We start from the raw sequence: 22241 nt of genomic DNA, 5'->3' as shown, positions 1-22241 counted from the left end.
TGAAATTTCATATAACTACAACATAAGAGACTTTGGACAAGAACTTTGATTCCTATTCTAATAATATATTTCATGGTCAATCATACAGTTACTACTGGATGGAGTTTTCAGAATTTTTCATGTCAATGTTAGGAGTTGAGAAAGTAAAATCAATCAAAAAATATTACAGAACACTTTTACTCTGGGTCATTTCTGTACAAAGAACACTGCAAAACACAAGAGAAAGAGAACATAGAGAGGAGCTCCATTGGCTGTCACTGAGGTGGCTTCCCATAGAAAGCACACCTAAGAGTCATTTTCCTAGAGGTAGTAGGTTATTATTTGCCCTAACTTCCTAATAGGCTTGTTCACAATGCTATTTCTTGACAATTCCACAAGCTCCTGATAGGATATTTTAAAGGTATAAAAATCTGAGTTTCCTAGAATTCTAGTGAGACTCTAACTAAATTCCATAAAATAATTAGAAAAAAAAGGAGAAAACATGGTTTATTCTTAAATCTTAAGTTTGTAGTCAGGAATGTGGAGCTATGGAAATCTAGATAATCCATTGTTTTGTATTCAATAAATGCCTCATAAGAGATGTGATGTCGATTTAACCTTAAACAATAGGTAAAATTTAGACAGGGAGGAAAAAAAAGGTATTCATGAGAGAAAGCTGTGTTCATGAGATGTGTTTGGTACCTGGTGTGTGCTGGGTTTAGGAGATTATTTAAGTTAGAAAATTTTAGAGAAAGTCATCTTCTGAGGGGGGAACATCAATTCTTACTACTAATCTTAGAAATACAACTTTTTCTTCCTTTAAAATATTCTATTGAAAGCTTGGGCAATTGTCAAAGAATATCTCTGTGGTTGGCCTATCAGAAAATTAGGACCAATAATCAACTCACCACCTCTAGGAGAATGACCTAAATGTATATGCTCTGCCTGTGTGGGGAGTTACCTCAGCAAAGGCCAATTGAGAGAGAAAACCTCAATACTAAGAGCATTCCTCTTTCATATTTCTGTACATGATTATTTTTTCCAAAATAAAGGAGAAAAAACAAAAAAGGGAAGGATAGAGTACTAGCCCCATTAGTTAATACTAAATATAATAATTGTGTAATAGCTATATGTTTGATTCAAAAGCATCCCACTTGCACTGGTCACTAACTTACCACTCTAGACTAGATGCCTAATGTGTTCTACATAGCCCTTCTCCCAACTGCAGAAGTCATGGTCTCCTTTTATATCTTGTAAAGAATCTGATAAACAAATTACTCCATAGATAGCTCTGTAAGGTTGTGGGAAAAAGTTACTGGAGTTAAAAATCAAAGGTATAAGATCCAGTATTACTAACTACTTATAAGATTGTGAAAGAAGAACAAAGAGCATTGCTCATCACTCAGTTCTGCAAGGGTTAAGTCACTACCCACTGACAGTACACCTTGAGAGGAATTCAGAATGAAAAACAAGATGAAGCACTTTGTGCTTTGGATAAATGGACCCCTAGGTAATTAAATGCATATCTCAGGAAGAATTTTAATGACTCCAGATTGTTGCATCTTCCCATACATAGAAAAGCACTAAAATAATTAAATTAAGATGTCGGTTCATTGTGATTAGCAGTAATCTTTTACCAAGATGTATGTTAGACTACATGTATTTCCCAGCCAAAAAAAAAAAAATATACATAAACTCTCCCTTATCTCTTCAGAGCAGCTCTTTGGGGCTGAGTGCCTGTTTCCCAATCTATAGTCCTCCATAAGAGCCTGAATAAAACTTAAATTCACAACCCTTATATTGTGTGTTTTTCTTTAAGTCAACAGGATTTTAGCTAAACTAAGATCTCTTTGGATCTTAGTAAATTCAGGTGTTGGAGAAATGATCTCTAAGTAATTTTCCAACTCTAATATTTTATGATATTTACTTAGAGATGTAAGTTCCAAATGAGTGAATAAATATAGAAGTGCTCTGAATAGTAAACTGTATTCAATAAATTAATATTATGAAAATTATCCCATGAAGTGTACTTGCTATATTCTGAGAGGAACAGAACCCTGGGAAAAGAATGGTCAGATATTTTGTTGCTTGTTGGCATCGTTTGCTCTTTGGTTTTTTGCATTCCACCTGCCCAGCCGTGCATATTTCTTATTTCACCCATTTCTGCCTTCTGAACTTGGGGTGTTAATCCCCATGTTAAGGTCTCATGTGGCCACAGAGCTCTACCTCCAAAGAGACTAAAGCAGGAGTTTTTGACAAACTACCACCAGCCATGGAGATTATAGAGCAATCCTCAGACTGATTTGCTTTTCAATACAAAAATGGAAATTCAAGCATCATGTTACAAGCACTATGTCTCCACACAACCACATACACTACCTCCTTCCTTGTTATCTGTCTCTGTCTTGCCTGTTACTTCCATCATAATTAATCAAGGTTAACAATGCAGGCATAGTGCCAGCTCTCATCACTGTCAGGTGTCCTAATGGGCTTGGATGTATGCACATATTGAGGGGATATTTAAATGATGTTTGTGTGCTGCACAGTCAGAATAAACATTTCTGCACTGGCTTCTTTGGTCTCCTAAAAGCCAGCTATCACAGTACAAGAATATTTTTTAAGTGGATATAAATAAATCCAGGTGGTTCCACCCTATCCCACAAGGCCTCATGTGTCTCAATGGCTCATCTCAGTTTGTCTTTCAACAGATTTTAGTGGGCACAGTTATCACATTTCAAATAAGCTTGGGTTCCAACCACAGAATTGAAAACAAAAATTAAACCCTTTCTAAAAGTATTGTAAGGGGTTATTGCTAGAGTTGGGGAAAAAGAAAGAAAGGAGAATCAGTTTCTCCCATCAGAAAAATCAAGGAGAGATTTCTGTGTCATGCATTATTAGCAACTTTAGGGTAAAACAATAGATCTTCTTGACTTTAGTTTGAACCTGGTGCCAGTGTTAAAATGCAGATAGAACAAGTTGTAAATACTTGCAAATTGCCAAATTTATTTGAAGCAAATTGGAAGTGGGGGTAATTCAGAAGGGAGTTAGAATTAGAAAAGACTTCTCAAACAAGGCATTTGACATGGAGGAAAAGAACATTTTAACATAGGAGAATCCATATAAGAAAAGGAAAGCAAACAAATCCACAACATATTCTGGGAATTGTGAAAAGATAATATGCTGGAGCACATATTGCATGAGGTGGGGGTGAATAAAGAAGAGGTAAAAGAAACTAGTAGGAATATATGGAGTCAGACTGAGAAATGATGAGGACCTTCAATAAAGATGTCCTTGAGAATGTAGATGACAGAAGAGTAAATCATTTGATATTTCTGTGAGGAGTAGGATCAGTGGAACCCAAGTTACAAATAAATATAAAAACTCTAGCTGGAGTTATTGCATGAAAGATAAGATCAAAATTACAAAAGAAAGTGATTTGATGAAAAGTTAAGTTTCATGTATACTGCATCATATATACCCATAAGACATAGATATGGAATATCTAAGCAGTTGTTGGAAATACAGGCCTGGATGTGAGGAGAGAGAAAGGAGGTGAAAATTTGGTGACAAGAGAAATACAAGGATTGGAATTTAAAATTTTTATAGTTTGGAAAGTGTTGGGAAGTCCCAAGTATAGATTAGGAAAGTGATCAGTGTGGTAGGAAATAAGTCAGAAATAAGTAAAAACCAGAGTGTGTAGGGCTTGAAACCTAAGACAAGAGTTCATGTTGTGTACTGGACATTGCAAAAGTCAAAAGGATTACAGTATGAGAAATAAAGAGGATTGTTGGAGTCGGCAATTAAGTACAAGTGTAAGTAATTTCAGAAGAGAAGGAAAAGCAAAATCCCAGAGGGAGAGTAGACGAAAGGTTAACTATGGATTTAGAGTGTAACTAATCGAAAAAAAAAAGTTTCATAGTAAAGAGGACAGCAGTAGGATGATAATTCTGTGGTTTGAGAAGATTACAGGTGAGGGTAAGTGAAAGGTAAAATTGAAGTATATCACAAATGTCAGTTCCAACCATCAAGTCTGATCACCTCTATGCCGATATTTTGGAAGAGAAGGTGTCTCAAGGGTTCTAGGTTATCACCTGGCTCCCATTTATCAATTGGCCCTTTTAGCAGTTAGAAACTACCTAGAACTCTTGAGCACATTTCCCCTCTATATTATGCTGCAACTTTGGCCCAACACTTAAGGGGGGAATGATGCAATTTTTCTACATGACCAGAGGCTAAATGGGTGAACCAGTCTCCATTAAGATGTTGGAGTAACAAAAACAAAAAGCAAAAACCAAAAAACCGCCACTAAAAACAGGGAAACAAGGAGGGAAATCAGAATCTCAGCTGATGGGAGCAAGTAACATGACTGCTAAGAAAATTAATGTTACATCTGAGTTGCCACGGTGTACTCAATAAAAACAGAATGGAAGAGAAGAAGAGAAGATATATAGAATGTAGGGTTTGGGATTGAATTAGGATCCTAGAGCCAGAGAGAGGATTAAAAACCAAGATGTCTGGCAAAGAGAGAGACAGACAGGCAAGACTGGAACAAGCAGGTAGAAGACTGATTTTGAATCAAACAAGTGGATTTATTAGGAAAGGGTACAAAATCTCTATGGGTACCAACCCAAATGAGGAAATAAGTAGCAATTAACACAGGTATTCAATACATTTTCTTCTGTAGAACTGTGGTTGGTCAAAACATCAAGAAATCATTTAAAGTTGCAATCATGGAGTCTCTAATTATAACTCTAGAAGCAAGTCCAATATACCCAAAGTAAGTTAGGAAAAGCTGGTAGTGGAGACAAATACAGGCAAGATGGGAATTAAGATGGATGAACTTTGAATACAAATACTTCTGTGCTTTTCAAGAGTGGTGACACAGACATGACCAATGGTGGGGTTTTTGTAATAAAATCACCTTTAATTTGTACACATTTTATTTAGTTAAGCTTTCCTCTCAATTGATCCACACAACAACGTTAGCAAAAGCAAGGTTAGAAATAAGAATCACCACTTGTAGATAAGAAGCATATTAAAGTAATTATCTCAAGGTCTTGAAATTACTGGCAAAGTCAAACCGAGAACTGGTGAGTCTTAGTCCAGTATCTTTGTGTGTGTGTGTGTGTGTGTGTGTGTGTGCCCTATTTCTTTATAAATTCCAATAATTTTTTTAATTTCAGATTAAAACAAAATGATTAAGGAGGCTGATGATAATTCTAATAATTCTTTTAATTCCTTTTTTCTTGGCTCCTTTCTTTCTCAGGTTCAAGACGTGAATGTGAGAGATAATTCTACATTTTGAAAAAAGTGAAAAACAATTTCCTTTCTTTTGCTATCTAAGCTTCTTAATGAAGGCCTATGGGATCAGGATATAGTTGAAAAACTGAAACAAACCTCATGAGAGTAAGATTTGACTGCTTTTCTCCCTGAACACTCTCTCCTTGATCTACAAACATTCCACACACAAGGACAGCAACTAAGTCACATTTCTCCCTTGTTCAGCCTCACTCCCTCCTTATTTTTTTAGAGTCTTTTGTCATTTAGGAAATTAGACTAAAATAATGAAGCATTCCTTTGTGAATAATCTTGTAAAGCTGTTGGTCTAGTTGCTTAGGGTAATAGCTCTTCATCTCTGTGGAAAAAATAAAGAGTGAGTTGAACAGGTGTTGAGGAGACAATGAAAGTGACCAGTTAAATCTCAGAATTTTTTTCCATTACCAAAAAGAAAAGAAAAAAATAAGATTAACTGTTCTCTGGATGGTGGAGCTTTCCAGGAGACCAAGTAAGTCTTCTATAGACTGTTTTATCTTCCTGACTGTGATTTACCAGACAGACACCAAATTTGTTCTGAGCACCATTGATGCCTCAGACACAATGGTGGATGACAGTCCACATAACCTCTCTTTCAGCTTTCATCTCATATATTCCATTTGAAGTTGAGTCCTGACAAGAGAAAGGCATGGAATTAATATTACCTTGTATCAGCTCAGTCTCCAGGGGGAACAGCAAGGTTTTTCTGGAAACAATAAACCCTTTAAATATGACAGGGGAAATGGAACCTTAGGAGGTCTCTAAAAGTATCCATTATTAAAGAAAAGGGAGAAAAAGTCCTCATGGTGACTTTGATTCTTTTCTTCTTTTCAACAAAAACAGTGAACTAGTGCCAGTTTTACATACAAATTTAAAGATGTGGGATGATTTATGTTAAAAATCTCTCTTTCCCCTCCCCTATAGCACATGCAGTGGAAAGAAAGAATTCATTATGCCTGTATTTCTTATGACATTGATATTCCTTTCTTTTTTAAACTTTACCAAATAAAATTAAAATAAAACTGATGACAACTTTGAAAAATAAAGTCCAGAGGAAAAACATTATATCTGATCACATATATAAAGGTCAGATTTAATAGCCCAAATATGCAGGCAAGAACATATGTGTCCATCTCAAGCACTAGAAAAATTGTTAAATGAAACTTAAATGTGTGGATTTCCACAAGATTTAAACAGGGAAAAAGAAATTACATACATGCACACACAATTGCATATGTGTATGTACATATGTGTATATTAATACAATATCTTACTGTAATAATTTATTACAATTAAAAATACATATGTGAACTGTATCTCACTAAATTTTTTTAAAAAATGAAAGTACTTAAAAATAAGAACATTCCATCTGTATGCAGCAGAATACACATTCTTCTAATGTACACATGGAATATTTTCCAGAATAGATCACATGCTATGCCATCAAAGAAGTCTCAATAAATTTAAGAAGATTGAAATCATAGCAGACAACTTTTCCAAACACAAGGCTATGAGCTAGAAATCAACTACAAGTACAAAACTGAAAGAAACCACAAATATGTGTGAGGCTAAAGAGTATTCTGTAAACAAATCAAAGAGTAAATTTAAAAATACCTGGAGACAAATGAAAACAAGAACACAATGATCCAAAACCTGTGGAATGTGGAAAAAGCAATTTTAAGAGGGAAATTTATGGTGGTGTACGGCTACCTCAGGAAACAAAAATATCTCAAATAAGCAACTTAAACTTACACCTAAAGGAACTAGGAAAAGTAGAACAAAGCCCAAAATTAGTAGAAGGAAGTACTGTAAATAATAAAGATCAGAGCAGAGACAAAAGATATGGAGACTATAAAAACAGTAGAAAATATTATTGAAACTAAGAGCTGGTTCTTTGACAAGATAAACAAAATTGATAAATCTTCAGCCAGACTCATCAAGTGAAAAAAAGGGAGAGGTCTAAAATCAATAAAATCAGAAATTAAATAGAAATTACAGCCAACAAACAAAAATACAAATTTAATAAGAAATTACTATGGTAATTTTATGCCAATAAAATGGACAACCTAGAAGAAATGAACAAATTCCTAGAAATATGCCCTCTCCCAAGACTGAATCAGGAAGAAATAGAAAATAGGAACAGGCCAATTACCAATAATAAAACTAAATTTGTAATAAATAAATTTCCAACAAACAAAATTTGAGGACCTGATACCTTCACAGGTGAATTCACCAAACATTTAAAGAGTAAACACCCATCTTTCTCAAACTGTGCCAAAAAAATTAAGGAGGAGGGAACACACCCAAACTCATTCTACAAGGCCAGAATCACCCTGATAATAAAATCTAATACATTACAAAATGAAAATCACAGGCCAATATTACTGATGAACATACATGCAAAACTTCTCAACAAAATATTGGCAAACAAAATTCAAGAATACATTAAAAGGATCTTACACCATGATTAGGTGGGATTTATCCCAAGAATGAAGGGATGTTTCAATATCCACAAAGCAATCAATGTGATACACCACATTAAAAAACTGAATAATAAAAATCATGCAAACATATCAACAGATGCAGACAAAGATTTTGACAAGATTCAACATCCATTTATGATAAAAACTCTCAACAAAGTGGGTATAGAGGAAACATACTTCAACAAAATAAAGGTCATATATGACAAGCCCACAGCTAACATCATACTCAATGGTAAAAAGCTGAAAGCATTTCTTTTGAGATCAGGAACAAGGCAAGGATGCCATATCATTCCACTTTTATTTAACATAGTATTGGAAGTCCTAGCCACAGCCATCAGACAAGAAAAATAAATAAAAATGATCCAGGTTGGAAAGGAAGAAGTCAAACTGTCACAGTTTGCAGATGATGTGATACTATACACAGAAAATCCTAAAGATATCACCCAAAAACTATTAGAAATTATCAATGAATTCAGTAAAACTGCAGGATACAAAATGTACAGAAATCTGGTGCATTTCTATACACTAACAATGAACTCTCAGAAAAAGAAATTTAAAAAAAGTCTCATTTACAATCACATCAATATAATAAAATATCTAGAAATAAATCTAACTATGGAGGTATACAACCTATACTTGGAAAACTATAAGACACTGATGAAAGAAATTAAGGACAACACTCAAAAATGGAAAGATATACTGTACTCATGGATTAGAACAATTAATATTGTTAAAATGACCATACTACCCAAGGCAACCTACAGATTCAGTGCAATCCCTATCACAATCCAATGGCATTTTTCACACAAGTAGAACAAATAATTTTAAAATTTGTATGGAAACACAAAAAAACCCCAAATAGCCAAAATGATCTTGACAAAGAACAAAGCTGGATGTATCACACTTCCTGATTTCAAACTATACTACAAAGCTACAGTAATCAAAGCTATATGGTTCTGGCACAAAAGCAGACATGTAGATCAATCAAACAGAAGAGATCCCAGAAATAAATCCACACTTATATGGTCAATTACTCTATGTCAAAGGAGGAAAGACTATACAATGGGAAAAAAAAGATAGCCTCTTCAATATGTCGTGTTGGGAAAACTGGACAGCTACATGCAAAAAAATAAAACTGGGTTACTTTTTTACACCATGTAGAAAAAATTAACATGAAATGGATTAAAGACTTAAATATAAAATTTGAAACCATAAAACTTCTAGAAGAAAACATAGGCAGTATGCTCATTGACATTAGTCTAGCAATGTGTTTTTTGTATCTGTTTCCTCAGGCAAAGTAAACAAAAGCAAAAATAAATGACATAGATACATCAAATTAAAAATCTTTTACACAGCAAAGGATACTATTGGGTTAGCCAAAAATTTTGTTCAGGGGCGTCTCTTGTGGTGCAGTGGTTGAGAATCTGCCTGCTAATGCAGGGGACATGGGTTCGAGCCCTGGTCTGGGAGGATCCCACATGCCACGGAGCAACTAGGCCCGTGAGCCACAACTACTGAGCCTGCACGTCTGGAGCCTGTGCTCCGCAACAAGAGAGGTCGCAATAGTGAGAGGCCTGTGCACCGCAATGAAGTGTGGCCCCTGCTTACCACAACTAGAGAAAGCCCTTGCACAGAAACAAAGACCCAACACAGCAAAAATTAATTAATTAATTAATAAACTCCTACCCCAACATCTTAAAAAAAATTCGTTCAGGTATTTCCATAAGATGTTACAAAAAATGAACTTTTTGGCCAACCCAATGTCAACAAAATGAAAAGTTTACCTACTGAATGGAAGAATATATTTGCAAATGATATATCTGATAAGGAGTTGATATCCAAAATATATAGAAAATTCATACAATTTAACATCAAAACAAACAACTTGATTAAAAAATGGACAGAGGAGCTTAATAGGTATTTTTCCAAAGAAGACATACAGATGGCCAACAGGCACACAGAAAGATGCTCAAGATCACTAATCATCAGGGAAATGCAAATCAAAACCACAATGAACTCTCATCTCACACAAGACTGAACTCTCATCTCACACCTGTCAGAATGGCAATTATCAAAAAGTCAACAAATAAAAAGTGCTGGCCAAGATGTGGAGAAAAGGGAACCCTCATGCAATGTTGGTGAAAATGTAAATTGATGCAGTCTCTATGGCATAAATTGATGCAGCCACTATGAAAACAATATGGAGGTTCCTCAAAAACATTAAAAATAGTACTACCATGCAGTCTATCCAAAGAAAACAAAAACACTAATTCCAAAGGATACATGTATTACTATGTTCATTGCAGCATTATTTACAGTAAGCAAGATATGGAAGCAATCTAAGTGTCTATTAATAGATGAATGGATAAAGAAGATGTAATATATACATGTAAAACCCTTCCAAAGTCCATACAACACAGGTAGACCTTGGAAGAATTATGCTAAGTGAAATAAGTCTGAAAAAGAAAGACAAATACTGTATGATTTCACTTGTATGTTGAATCTAAAAAACAAAAGAAATGAGCAAATATAACAAAACAAAAACTGAGTCATAGCTGAGTCATACAGAGAATAAACAGACGGTTGTCAGAGGGGAGGAGGGATAGAAGAGGAGAGAAATAAGTGAGGGAGATTAAGAGGTATAAACTTCCAGTTACAAAATAAATGAGTCATGGTTATGAAGTGTACAGTGTGGAAATATAGTCAATAATTATGCAATATCTTTTTATGGTGACAGATGGTAACTAGGTTTATCTTGGCTATCATTTTAAAATATATCAAAATATTTAATCGCTATGTTGTGTACCAGGAACTAACATAGTGCTATAGGTGAACTATACTTCAAAAACAAACAAACAAGCAAACAGAGAAAGAGATCAGATTTGTGGTTATCAGAGCCAGAGTGTTGGGGAGAGCGAGAACCAGATAAAGGTAGTCAAAATGTACAAACTTCTCTTTATAAGATAAATAAATACTAGGAATGTAATGTATAACATGATAAATATAATTAACACTGTTGTATGTTACATATGAAAGTTAAGAGAGTAAATCCTAAGAGTTTCCATCACAAGGAAAAAATAATATTTTTATATTTCTTTAATCTATATGAGATGATTGATGTTCACTAAACTTATTGTGGTAATCATTTCATGATATATGTAAGTCAAGTTATCATGCTGTACACTTTAAATTATACATTGCTTTATGTCAATTATATCTCAATAAAACAGGAAAAAAGAAAAAAAAGTACATTTACTCACTTGGCATTTAGCAAAGATGGTCTGATATTTTTCAAATCTCTTTTTGTTGAGTAACTTGTAATATCTTCTCTAACTAGATATTGAAGAAAATAAATCTGAGGCAACACTGTATGTTGAATCTGGAGTCCAAAATACTAAACTTCCTACTTGTAAAAGTAGCTTATTTTTTCTGTGTGATAAAACCATTATCTGTAAAATGGGTATAATAATATTTATCTCACAACATTCTTTGGAGGGCCAATCAAGTGGAATCATTTACATGAGTAGTTATAAATAACTAAATATCCCTTCTGGGAATGCTGAGAAGCACTGGGACTCCAGTTTAGGATGTTTACAGAATAAGGCTGAGCATGGGATTGACTAGGACTAAAAGAGAGAACAAGTAAGTCTTGAATTCCAGGTTCATTGGTGCTCATCTAGGATTGTAAGGATGAGGGCCAGCATTGGTGTCCCACTGGAATTAGGGAGACTGTTTTAATTATCTATTGTAGTATCACAATTTACCTCAAAATTCTTTGGCTTACTATCTCACAATTTTTGTGGGTCAGGAATCCAAGCAGTATGTTGCTGGGAGCCTCTAACTCAGGATCTCTCATAGTCTGTAATCAAGGTAATGGCCTGGGCTGAAGTCATCTCAAGGCTGGGATGGGAAGGATATGTTTCTAAGCTCTTTCATTTGGATGGCGGCAGGCCTCAGAAGATTCTCTTCCAAGTTCATTCAGGTGACTGTTGACCTGCTTCAGGAGCGCTGCAAACAAGAAACATCTGTTCCTAGCTACATGGGGCTCTCCATAGGGCTGCATAACATGGTAGCTTGTTTACGAAGAGCAATGGCTCAGAGAAGAAGCCAGTCTTTTTGTAACTTAATCTCCAAATTGACATCCATAACTTCTTATGTATTCTATTTCACAGAAGGGAATCACTAGGTCCAGCCTATACCCAAGAGAAAGGAGTTACCCAGGGCCATAAATACCAGGGACAGGGATCTATGGGGTCCACTTTAGAGGCTGCCTGCCAAACTGGGAGAAAGATCTGGAAAGATCTGTAAGAACCTGATGGAAAGCACCCTAGAAACCCCAGGAAAGGTCTACTCAGAAAAGAAATGGAAAGGAAAGCACATAGGTTCAGAAGTTAGGGCTTGGGAAATCCCCTGTCACCATGGTACACAAAGGAAGAAGGGTGTTTTGAGCCCCTGGAACTCAGAAGGACATATTAACAATTTTACATTTCCAGGGTCCCTCGCTCTAACTAGAAGACTTGATGTTTGGGGATCTTTTAAAATTTGATATTTAAGTTAAGTCATGGAGATATGTATTCCCTAATTGAAAGCTGAGGAGAGAGTCTCTGAGTTATCCAAACACTGGCATACGGCCCTGGTCAGTGGTTAAACCAGGTCTGGAATGAAGTGTTATGATTTCCAACCTGTATTCTTCTGAGGTTGCCACATTCTCCTTGGTGTAAAAGACACATGACAGTACAGAGCAGAATATTCCATGGCACGTGTGTCTGTGCTGATGATTGGTGTTTATTCATCAAGCAAAGGGGATCATAGCAAAGATGCTTTTAAGATCTCACGTATCTCGTTTTCCCCATGGGACAGGTAATTTAATACAAAGAGTTGCTCCAAGAAAAGCATTGCAATTTACCTTCACTTACCAGGTGCAAGGAAACTGCAATGAACAGGAACACAGCTGAACTCAATTAAGCACTCTTTTCTCCCCCCCCCACCGCCAACCACCACCACCACCAGAATGTTCCTTTAAGAGGGAAGAGGCGAGCTACGGTAAGTGACCTAATGTTTGTTAGCAATTTCTCTAAAAATGCCACTTCCTAAGTATGTCCTGGGTCAAAACACACTAATCTGAAATTTTTATACATTGTTAATTGATGTCCCTGAGGGATCACAAACTTATTTATTCGAGGAAGATTCAGTGATATTCATCAGACAGGAATTAATGAGGTAAGCACATAGAACCACACATTAAGAAAATTTTCCACAGCCAAATGGGATTAAAAGTAACTGGGATCTGGGGGTAGATCTTTGTGTCCCAGAATAAAGTGAAATAAAATAACCGGAGACTACTATAACAAATGGCGTGTATGTAAAAGTTTGATCTCTTAAATATATTTAATAGTTTAATTTCTATAGGTTAAAAGTGATATCACTAAGAATTAAAAATTTAGTTAAATTAAATTAATGACTTTTTTTTAAAACCACACCTTCCATTTTATAAAACATTTTCACACACATTATCTCCAGCTAACTTCAATCATTTGTATTTGCTCATTGCAAAAAACTGCCCCAGGAGAAAAGCTTTATCTAGATTTCCCTTTCTCAATACTATATGTTGTTGTTGTTGTCAACAACAATACTAATGTTTTTACTACCTAACAACATTCCTCCCAACACATCAATAAGCACACTTCACCTGACCAACTCCTCCTTATCTCCTCCTTTGATCTCAATTTAACCTTCACTTCCTCTAGGGTCATTCCCATCCTAGACTGAACTTTATAATCCATTGAAGGCCATACCCACACCAATTACTTCAAGATCACTTGAGACAGGGCCAAGCATCCATATAGTTTTAAAGCACTCCAGGTGATTCAAATGTAATCATGAATTTGAGAAAATAAACCAGAGTTAAAAGGTTTTGCATGGGAACAGTGTTGGTTTTAGTCAGACCCAGGCAAACAAGAATTCAAATATACTCTATCTTGTGACAAGTATCCAGAGTCATTTATCTGGACTGTGAATAGCGAGAAGATAAGGATTTACTGTAAGCCTTTTTGTTTTTAATATCCCTATAGCATGTAGCTCCTACATAGCTATGCAGTGAGCAATAGTAGACCTTAACAAAACTATCTGTACATCAGAATCTCTAGGGAAGTTTATGAAATGTGGAAATTCTTAGGTCTGACTCCACACCTATAGAATCAAAGTTTGTGGATTTACATAATTCTGATACCATAGATTGAGGAGACATTAGTCTAAAGTGAAGGGACCTTGGAATTCATTTTCTTTGAAAATATACCCAAGAGCAGTAATCGCAAGTAAAACCTCACGACAGATGCTTGAACATTTCTAGTGACACGATGTTCGCTATTTCTCCTTCAAGTCCACTTCACTGTTAGACCACTATGGTATTAGCCCATTCTTGCTGATCGATATCTTTCAAAGTCTTTTTCTTTATAATGAATATTTGTTAGTCCTTGCTGTCTCTTTCAAAAATGTTAAGGAGTATGAGGTTATAGTAGTAAACATAATAAATTGCCTGGCCATAGAAACTGAGGGGTATAAACAAGTAAAAATAAATTAAGATAGTATGTTAAGTACTACCAAAGGAGTTCCAAACAGGATGATGACCTGAACTTGTACAACAGGCATATAAGTCAGTCTTGCGGGAGTCCAGGAAGGTTTCCTAGAAAAAATGTGGACTAAGATGAGGCCTGGAAAGTTAGTAGGGATTATCTAGGGGAAATGTGTGACTAGAAGGGGAAGGGCAGAACACTATATAAGAGTATTGTAGAGCAGTATTCTAGGCAAATACTTTTTCCAGGGATTAAGGTGACCAACTATCCTGGTTTGTCCAGGACTTTCCTAGTTTTAGCACTGAACGTTTCATGTTTTGGTAAACCTATTAGTCTCAGGTTAGTAACCACAGGGGTTTAATGGACATTGCTGTGGTGAGATGGCCAAAATGATTTCATTTAAAAGAAGATGGTTAATAAAGTTTATCACTGATGCTCAGTCTCCAGTGTGCATGCAGAGTTTAAGGAAGGACTTCAGAAAGTATGGAAAAGATTATTAAAGAGATTATAGAATGATAATAAAGACACATAACCAATTTTACAATTTTTCTTGCATTATCCTGTTCATATTTTCAAAATGACTCTGTGTGTCATCTCTAATACATGTGTGATAGATACAGACCTGACTCCTATGCTAGATAGTTATGTCAGGCCTTAGTCTTTGGACAGATCTTAGAGAAATACTCATCATATAGGAACTTATCAAGTCCAGAAATTGGTTTCACCAATATCAACTGATAAGAAAAGAGTTTTTTAAATTGCTTGGTCAATTTGAAGATTTAAGAGAAAAGATTACCAGGAAAAGAATACTCTGATCTCAGACTTAGAAAGAAGGCAGATATGATGTAAGAAAGAAGACAGATATGAAATGATGTCCTAGAATTTCTTGGAACAGAGTTTAAGGCAAAGTTCTCTTTTAAGTGAACATGCTAGTGGAATTTTTTAAGTTAACTAGTTGACAAGACTACTTAGCATATTAGAACATTGTATACTCCAAAGTTAAAAGATTAAAAATAATTTTTTCTCCTACTGTCTCACAATCAATTGCTTTCTGCAGCTTGCCTGAAACAGCTGTTTCCTTATTCTTTCTTAATGAGGCTTGACCACTGGCATGTAATATTCAATGCCAGTTTTCAAATGTGATTCGTGGAAAATTAAAAATCCCATTTTCTATATTTTTTTTCTGGTTTGCATGAGGAATTTGGAGATATTAGTCCAAGAGGAAACATTAGGAACTCACACTTACCTGGGAGCTCCATGCCCTAAGAGAAAATGAGAATCTCTTTGTACAGCTTAGCATTAAAGCAAGAGGGACTTATTCTTTTATTCCTTAAATGGATATTTGCATTTTAAATGAGACTTACAGACTTCAACAGTGTTTAATCTAAAGGAATTGTTTTCATACTCTAGCAAGTTGGGAAGCGCTGAAGAAACTATTTCAGGTGTGGGGGCTACATTATGTCATAACAATATGGTATGACTAAAGAAGAGGTAAACTTAGAGTCCATTGTATTTATGATCTTTGCTGTTACTAATGTATAATAATAATAATTGCTATTATCACTAACACTCAGCATTGGATATGAGCCAAGCACTATTCAAGGTACTAAGGATGCAACAGGAACAAAGTCCATGCACTCATGAAACTTTTAATCTAACAGATAGCTAATGAATGAACAAACCAATACTCAAACAAGAAAAATGCCAGTTGATGATAAATGTTAGTGATGGAGAGGGACTGGAATACTACTATTTTATTTATCGCCATAATTTTGTTGCCATAATCATAATTATGTTTACTCAGGATATCTGAAATCAGATAAACTGAGAATAAAGGAATACATTATCTCAACAAATATTTGTAGAGCTTTTTCCATATTGCAGGTAATGTATTAGATGCTAGAAACAACACTTTCTATTGAACTGTGCATCAATGATTCAGGTCCTCACCTCCTTTTGGGAACCAATTATTCTGGCAACATATGGAGGTGGTATGAGACTCTCCCTTACACTATCTCATGCTTGTTCCCTATATCCTTATTTTCTCTTTCTTTTTTTTTTTCTTTAACATCTTTATTGGGGTATAATTGCTTTACAATGGTGTGTTAGTTTCTGCTTTATAACAAAGTGAATCAGTTATACATATACATATGTTCCCATATCTCTTCCCTCTTGCGTCTCCCTCCCTCCCACTCTCCCTATCCGACCACCCCAGGCTTTCACAAAGCACCGAGCCTATATCCCTGTGCCATGCGGCTGCTTCCCACTAGCTATCTACATTATGTTTGTTAGTGTGTACATGTCCGTGACTCTCTCTCACCCTGTCACAGCTCACTCTTCCCCCTCCCCATATCCTCAAGTCCGTTCTCCAGTAGGTCTGTGTCTTTATTCCTGTCTTACCCCTAGGTTCCTCATGAAATTTTTTTTCTTCTTAAATTCCATATATATGTGTTAGCATACGGTATTTGTCTTTTTCTTTCTGACTTACTTCACTCTGTATGACAGACTCTAGGTTTATCCACCTCATTACAAATAGCTCAATTTCATTTCTTTTTATGGCTGAGTAATATTCCATTGTATATATGTGCCACATCTTCTTTATCCATTCATCCGATGATGGGCACTTAGGTTGTTTCCATCTCTGGGCTATTGTAAATAGAGCTGCAATGAACATTTTGGTACATGACTCTTTTTGAATTTCGGTTTTCTCAGGGTATATGTCCAGTAGTGGGATTGCTGGGTCATATGGTAGTTCTATTTGTAGTTTTTTAAGGAACCTCCATACTGTTCTGCATAGTGGCTGTATCAATTCACATTCCCACCAGCAGTGCAAGAGTGTTCCCTTTTCTCCACACCCTCTCCAGCATTTATTGTTTCTAGATTTTTTCATGATGGCCATTCTGACTGGTGTGACATGATATCTCATTGTAGTTTTGATTTGCATTTCTCTAATGATTAATGATGTTGAGCATTCTTTCATGTGTTTGTTGGCAGTCTGTATATCTTCTTTGGAGAAATGTCTATTTAGGTCTTCTGCCCATTTTTGGATTGGGTTGTTTGTTTTTTTGTTATTGAGCTGCATGAGCTGCTTGTAAATTTTGGAGATTAATCCTTTGTCAGTTGCTTCATATGCAAATATTTTCTCCCATTCTGATGTCTGTCTTTTGGTCTTGTTTATGGTTTCCTTTGCTGTGCAAAAGCTTTGAAGTTTCATTAGGTCCCATTTGTTTATTTTTGTTTTTATTTCCATTACTCTAGGAGGTGGGTCAGAAAGGATCTTGCTGTGATTTATGTCATAGAGTGTTCTGCCTATGTTTTCCTCTAAGAGTTTGATAGTTTCAGGTCTTACATTTAGGTCTTTAATCCATTTTGAGCTTATTTTTGTGTATGGTGTTAGGGAGTGATCTAATCTCACACTTTTACATGTATCTGTCCATTTTTCCCAGCACCACTTATTGAAGAGGCAGTCCTTTCTCCACTGTACATTCCTGCCACCTTGATCAAAGATAAGGTGACCATATGTGCATGGGTTTATCTCTGGGCTTTCTATCCTGTTCCATTTATCTATCTGTCTGTTTTTGTGCCAGTACCATACTCTCTTGATTACTGTAGCTTTGTAGTATATTCTGAAGTCAGGAAGCCTCATTCCTTCAGCTCCATTTTTTGTTCTCAAGATTGTTTTTGATATTCGGGGTCTTTTGTGTTTCCATACAAATTGCGAATTTTTTTGTTCTAGTTCTGTGAAACATGGCAGTGGTAGTTTGATAGGGATTGCATTGAATATATAGATTGCTTTGGGTAGTAGAGTCATTTTCACAATGTTGATTCTTCCAATCCAAGAACATGGTATATCTCTCCATCTATTTGTATCATCTTTAATTTCTTTCATCAGTGTCTTATAATTTTCTGCATACAGGTCTTTTGTCTCCTTAGGTAGGTTTATTCCTAGATATTTTATTCTTTTTGTTGCAATGGTAAATGGGAGTGTTTTCTTGATTTCACTTTCAGATTTTTCATCATTAGTGTATAGGAATGCAAGAGATTTCTGTGCATTAATTTTGTATCCTGCCACTTTACCAAATTCATTGATTAGCTCTAGTAGTTTTCTGGTAGCATCTTTAGGATTCTTTATGTATAGTATCATGTCATCTGCAAACAATGACAGCTTTTCTTCTTTTCTGATTTGGATTCCTTTTATTTCCTTTTCTTCTCTGATTGCTGTGGCTAAAACTTCCAAAACTATGTTGAATAAGAGTGGTGAGAGTGGGCAACCTTGTCTTGTTCCTGATCTTAGTAGAAATGCTTTCAATTTTTCACCATTGAGGATGATGTTGGCTGTGGGCTTGTCATATATGGGCTTTATTAAGTTGAGGAAAGTTCCCTCTATGCCTACTTTCTGCAGGGTTTTTATCATAAATGGGTGTTGAATTTTGTCAAAAGCTTTCTCTGTATCTCTTGAGATGATCATATGGTTTTTCTCCTTCAATTTGTTATTATGGTGTATCACGTTGATTGATTTGCGTATATTGAAGAATCCTTGCATTCCTGGAATAAACCCCACTTGATCATGGTGTATGATCCTTTTAATGTGCTGTTGGATTCTGTTTGCTAGTATTTTGTTGAGGATTTTTGCATCTATGTTCATCAGCGATATTGGCCTGTAGTATTGTTTCTTTGTGACATCCTTGTCTGGTTTTGGTATCAAGGTAATGGTGGCCATGTAGAATGAATTTGGGAGTGTTCCTCCCTCTGCTATATTTTGGAAGAGTTTGAGAAGGATAGGTGTTAGCTCTTCTCTAAATGTTTGATAGAATTCGCCTGTGAAGCCATCTGGTCCTGGGCTTTTGTTTGTTGGAAGATTTTTAATCACAGTTTCAATTTCAGTGCTTGTGATTGGTCTGTTCATATTTTCTATTTCTTCCTGATTCAGTCTTGGCAGGCTGTGCATTTCTAAGAATTTGTCCATTACTTCCAGATTGTCCATTTTATTGGCATAGAGTTGCTTGTAGTAATCTCTCATGATCTTTTGTATTTCTGCAGTGTCAGTTGTTACTTCTCCTTTTTCATTTTTAATTCTATTGATTTGAGTCTTCTCCCTTTTTTCCTCATGAGTCTGGCTAGTGGTTTATCTATTTTGTTTTTCTTCTCAAAGAACCAGCTTTTAGTTTTATTGATCTTTGCTATTGTTTCCTTCATTTCTTTTTCATTTATTTCTGATCTGATTTTTATGATTTCTTTCCTTCTGCTAGCTTTGGTTTTTTTTTGTTGTTGTTGTTGTTCTTCTTTCTCTAATTGCTTGAGGTGCAAGGTTAGGTTGTTTATTCAAGGTGTTTCCTGCTTCTTAAGGTGTGCTTGCATTGCTATAAACTTCCCCCTTAGAACTCCTTTTGCTGCATCCCATAGGTTTTGGGCCATTGTGTCTCCATTGTCATTTGTTTCTAGGTATTTTTTGATTTCCTCTTTGATTTCTTCAGTGATCACTTCATTATTAAGTAGTGTATTGTTTAGCCTCCATGTGTTTGTATTTTTTACAGATCTTTTCCTGTAATTGATATCTAGTCTCATGGCATTGTGGTTGGAAAAGATACTTGATACAATTTCAATTTTCTTAAATTTACCAAGGCTTGATTTGTGACCCAAGATATGATCTATCCTGGAGAATGTTCTATGAGCACTTGAGAAAAATGTGTATTCTGTTGATTTTGGATGGAGTGTCCTATAAATATCAATTAAGTCCATCTTGTTTAATGTATCATTTAAAGGTTGGGTTTCCTTATTTATTTTCATTTTGAATGATCTGTCCATGGGTGAATGTGGTGTTTTAAAGTCCCCTACTATGAATGTGTTACTGTCAATTTCCCCTTTTATGGCTGTTAGTATTTGCCTTATGTATTGAGGTGCTCCTATGTTGGGTGCATAAATATTTACAATTGTTACATCTTCTTCTTGGATGAATCCCTTGATCATTATGTAGTGTCCTTCTTTGTCTCTTCTACTAGTCCTTATTTTAAAGTCTATTTTTTCTGATATGAGAATTGCTACTCCAGCTTTCTCTTGGTTTCCATTTGCATGGAATATCTTTTTCCATCCCCTTACTTTCAGTCTGTATGTGTCTCTAGGTCTGAAGTGGGTCTCTTGTAGAGAGCATATATAAGGGTCTTGTTTTTGTATCCATTCAGCCAATCTGTGTCTTTTGGTGGGAGCATTTAGTCCATTTACATTTAAGGTAATTATCGATATGTATGTTCCTATTCCCATTTTCTAAATTGTTTTGGGTCATTATTATAGGTCTTTTCCTTCGCTTGTGTTCCTTGTCTAGAGAAGTTCCTTTAGCATTTGTTGTAAAGCTGGTTTGGTGGTGCTGAGCTCTCTCAGGTTTTGCTTGTCTGTAAAGGTTTTAATTCCTCCATCAAATCTGAATGAGATCCTTGCTGGGTAGAGTAGTCTTGGTTGCAGGTTTTTCTCCTTCATCACTTTCAGTATGTCCTGCGACTCCCTTCTGGCTTGTAGGGTTTCTGCTGAGAGATCAGCTGTTAACCTTATGGGGATTCCCTTGTGTATTATTTGTTGTTTTTCCCTTGCTGCTTTTAATATGTTTTCTTTGTATTTAATTTTTGACAGTTTGATTAATATGTGTCTTGGCATATTTCTCCTTGGATTTATCCTGTATGGGACTCTGTGTGCTTCCCGAACTTGATTAACTATTTCCTTTCCCATATTAGGGAAGTTTTCAACTATAATCTCTTCAAATATTTTCTCAGTCCCTTTCTTTTTCTCTTCTTCTTCTGGAACCCCTATAATTAAAATGTTGGTGTGTTTAATGTTGTCCCAGAGGTCTCTGAGACTGTCCTCAGTTCTTTTCATTCTTTTTTCTTTATTCTGCTCTGCAGTAGTTATTTCCACTATTTTATCTTCCAGGTCTCTTATCCATTCTTCTCCCTCAGTTATTCTGCTATTGATCCCATCTAGAGTACTTTTAATTTCATTTATTGTGTTATTCATCATTGCTTGTTTCATCTTTATTTCTTCTAGGTCCTTGTTAACTTTTTCTTGTATTTTGTCCATTCTATTTCCAAGATTTTGGATCATCCTTACTATCATTATTCTGAATTCTTTTTCAGGTAGACTGCCTGTTTCCTCTTCATTTGTTAGGTCTGGTGCATTTTTATCTTGCTCCTTTATCTGCTGTGTGTTTTTCTGTCTTCTCATTTTGCTTATCTTACTGTGTTTGGGGTCTCCTTTTTGCAGGCTGCAGGTTCGTAGTTCCCACTGTTTTTGATGTCCGTCTCCAGTGGCTAAGGTTTGTTCTGTGGGTTGTGTAGGCTTCCTGGTGGAGGGGACTAGTGCCTGTGGTGTGGTGGATGAGTCTGGATCTTGTCTCTCTAGTGGGCAGGTTCATGTCTGGTGGTGTGTTTTGGGGTGTCTGTGGCCTTATTATGATTTTAGGCAGCCTCTCTGCTAATGGGTGGGGTTGTGTTCCTGTTTTGCTAGTTGTTTGGCATAGATTGTCCAGCACTGTAGCTTGCTGGTCGTTGAGTGAAGCTGGGTGCTGGTGTTAAGTTGGAGGTCTCTGGGAGATTTTCACCATTTGATATTATGTGGAGCTGGGAGGTCTCTTGTTGACCAGTATCCTGAAGTTGGCTCTCCTACCTCAGAGGCAGAGCCCTGACTCCTGGCTGGAGCACCAAGAGCCTTTCATCCCCATGGCTCAGAATAAAAGGGAGAAAAAGTAGAGAGAATTAGTTGAAGTATGAAGATAGAAAGAAGGAAAGGAGGGAAGGAAGAAAGAAAGAAAGAAGCAAAGAAGGAAAGAAAGGAGGGAGGGAGGAAGGAAGGAAGGAGGGAAAGAAGGAAAAATGACAGAAAGGAAGAAGATACTGTAAAATAAAATAAA

Source organism: Lagenorhynchus albirostris, chromosome 14 (genome assembly GCF_949774975.1).
Source record: "Lagenorhynchus albirostris chromosome 14, mLagAlb1.1, whole genome shotgun sequence".
In the NCBI taxonomy this organism is placed as follows: Eukaryota; Metazoa; Chordata; class Mammalia; order Artiodactyla; family Delphinidae; genus Lagenorhynchus; species Lagenorhynchus albirostris.
This window is presented reverse-complemented; position numbering follows the sequence as displayed.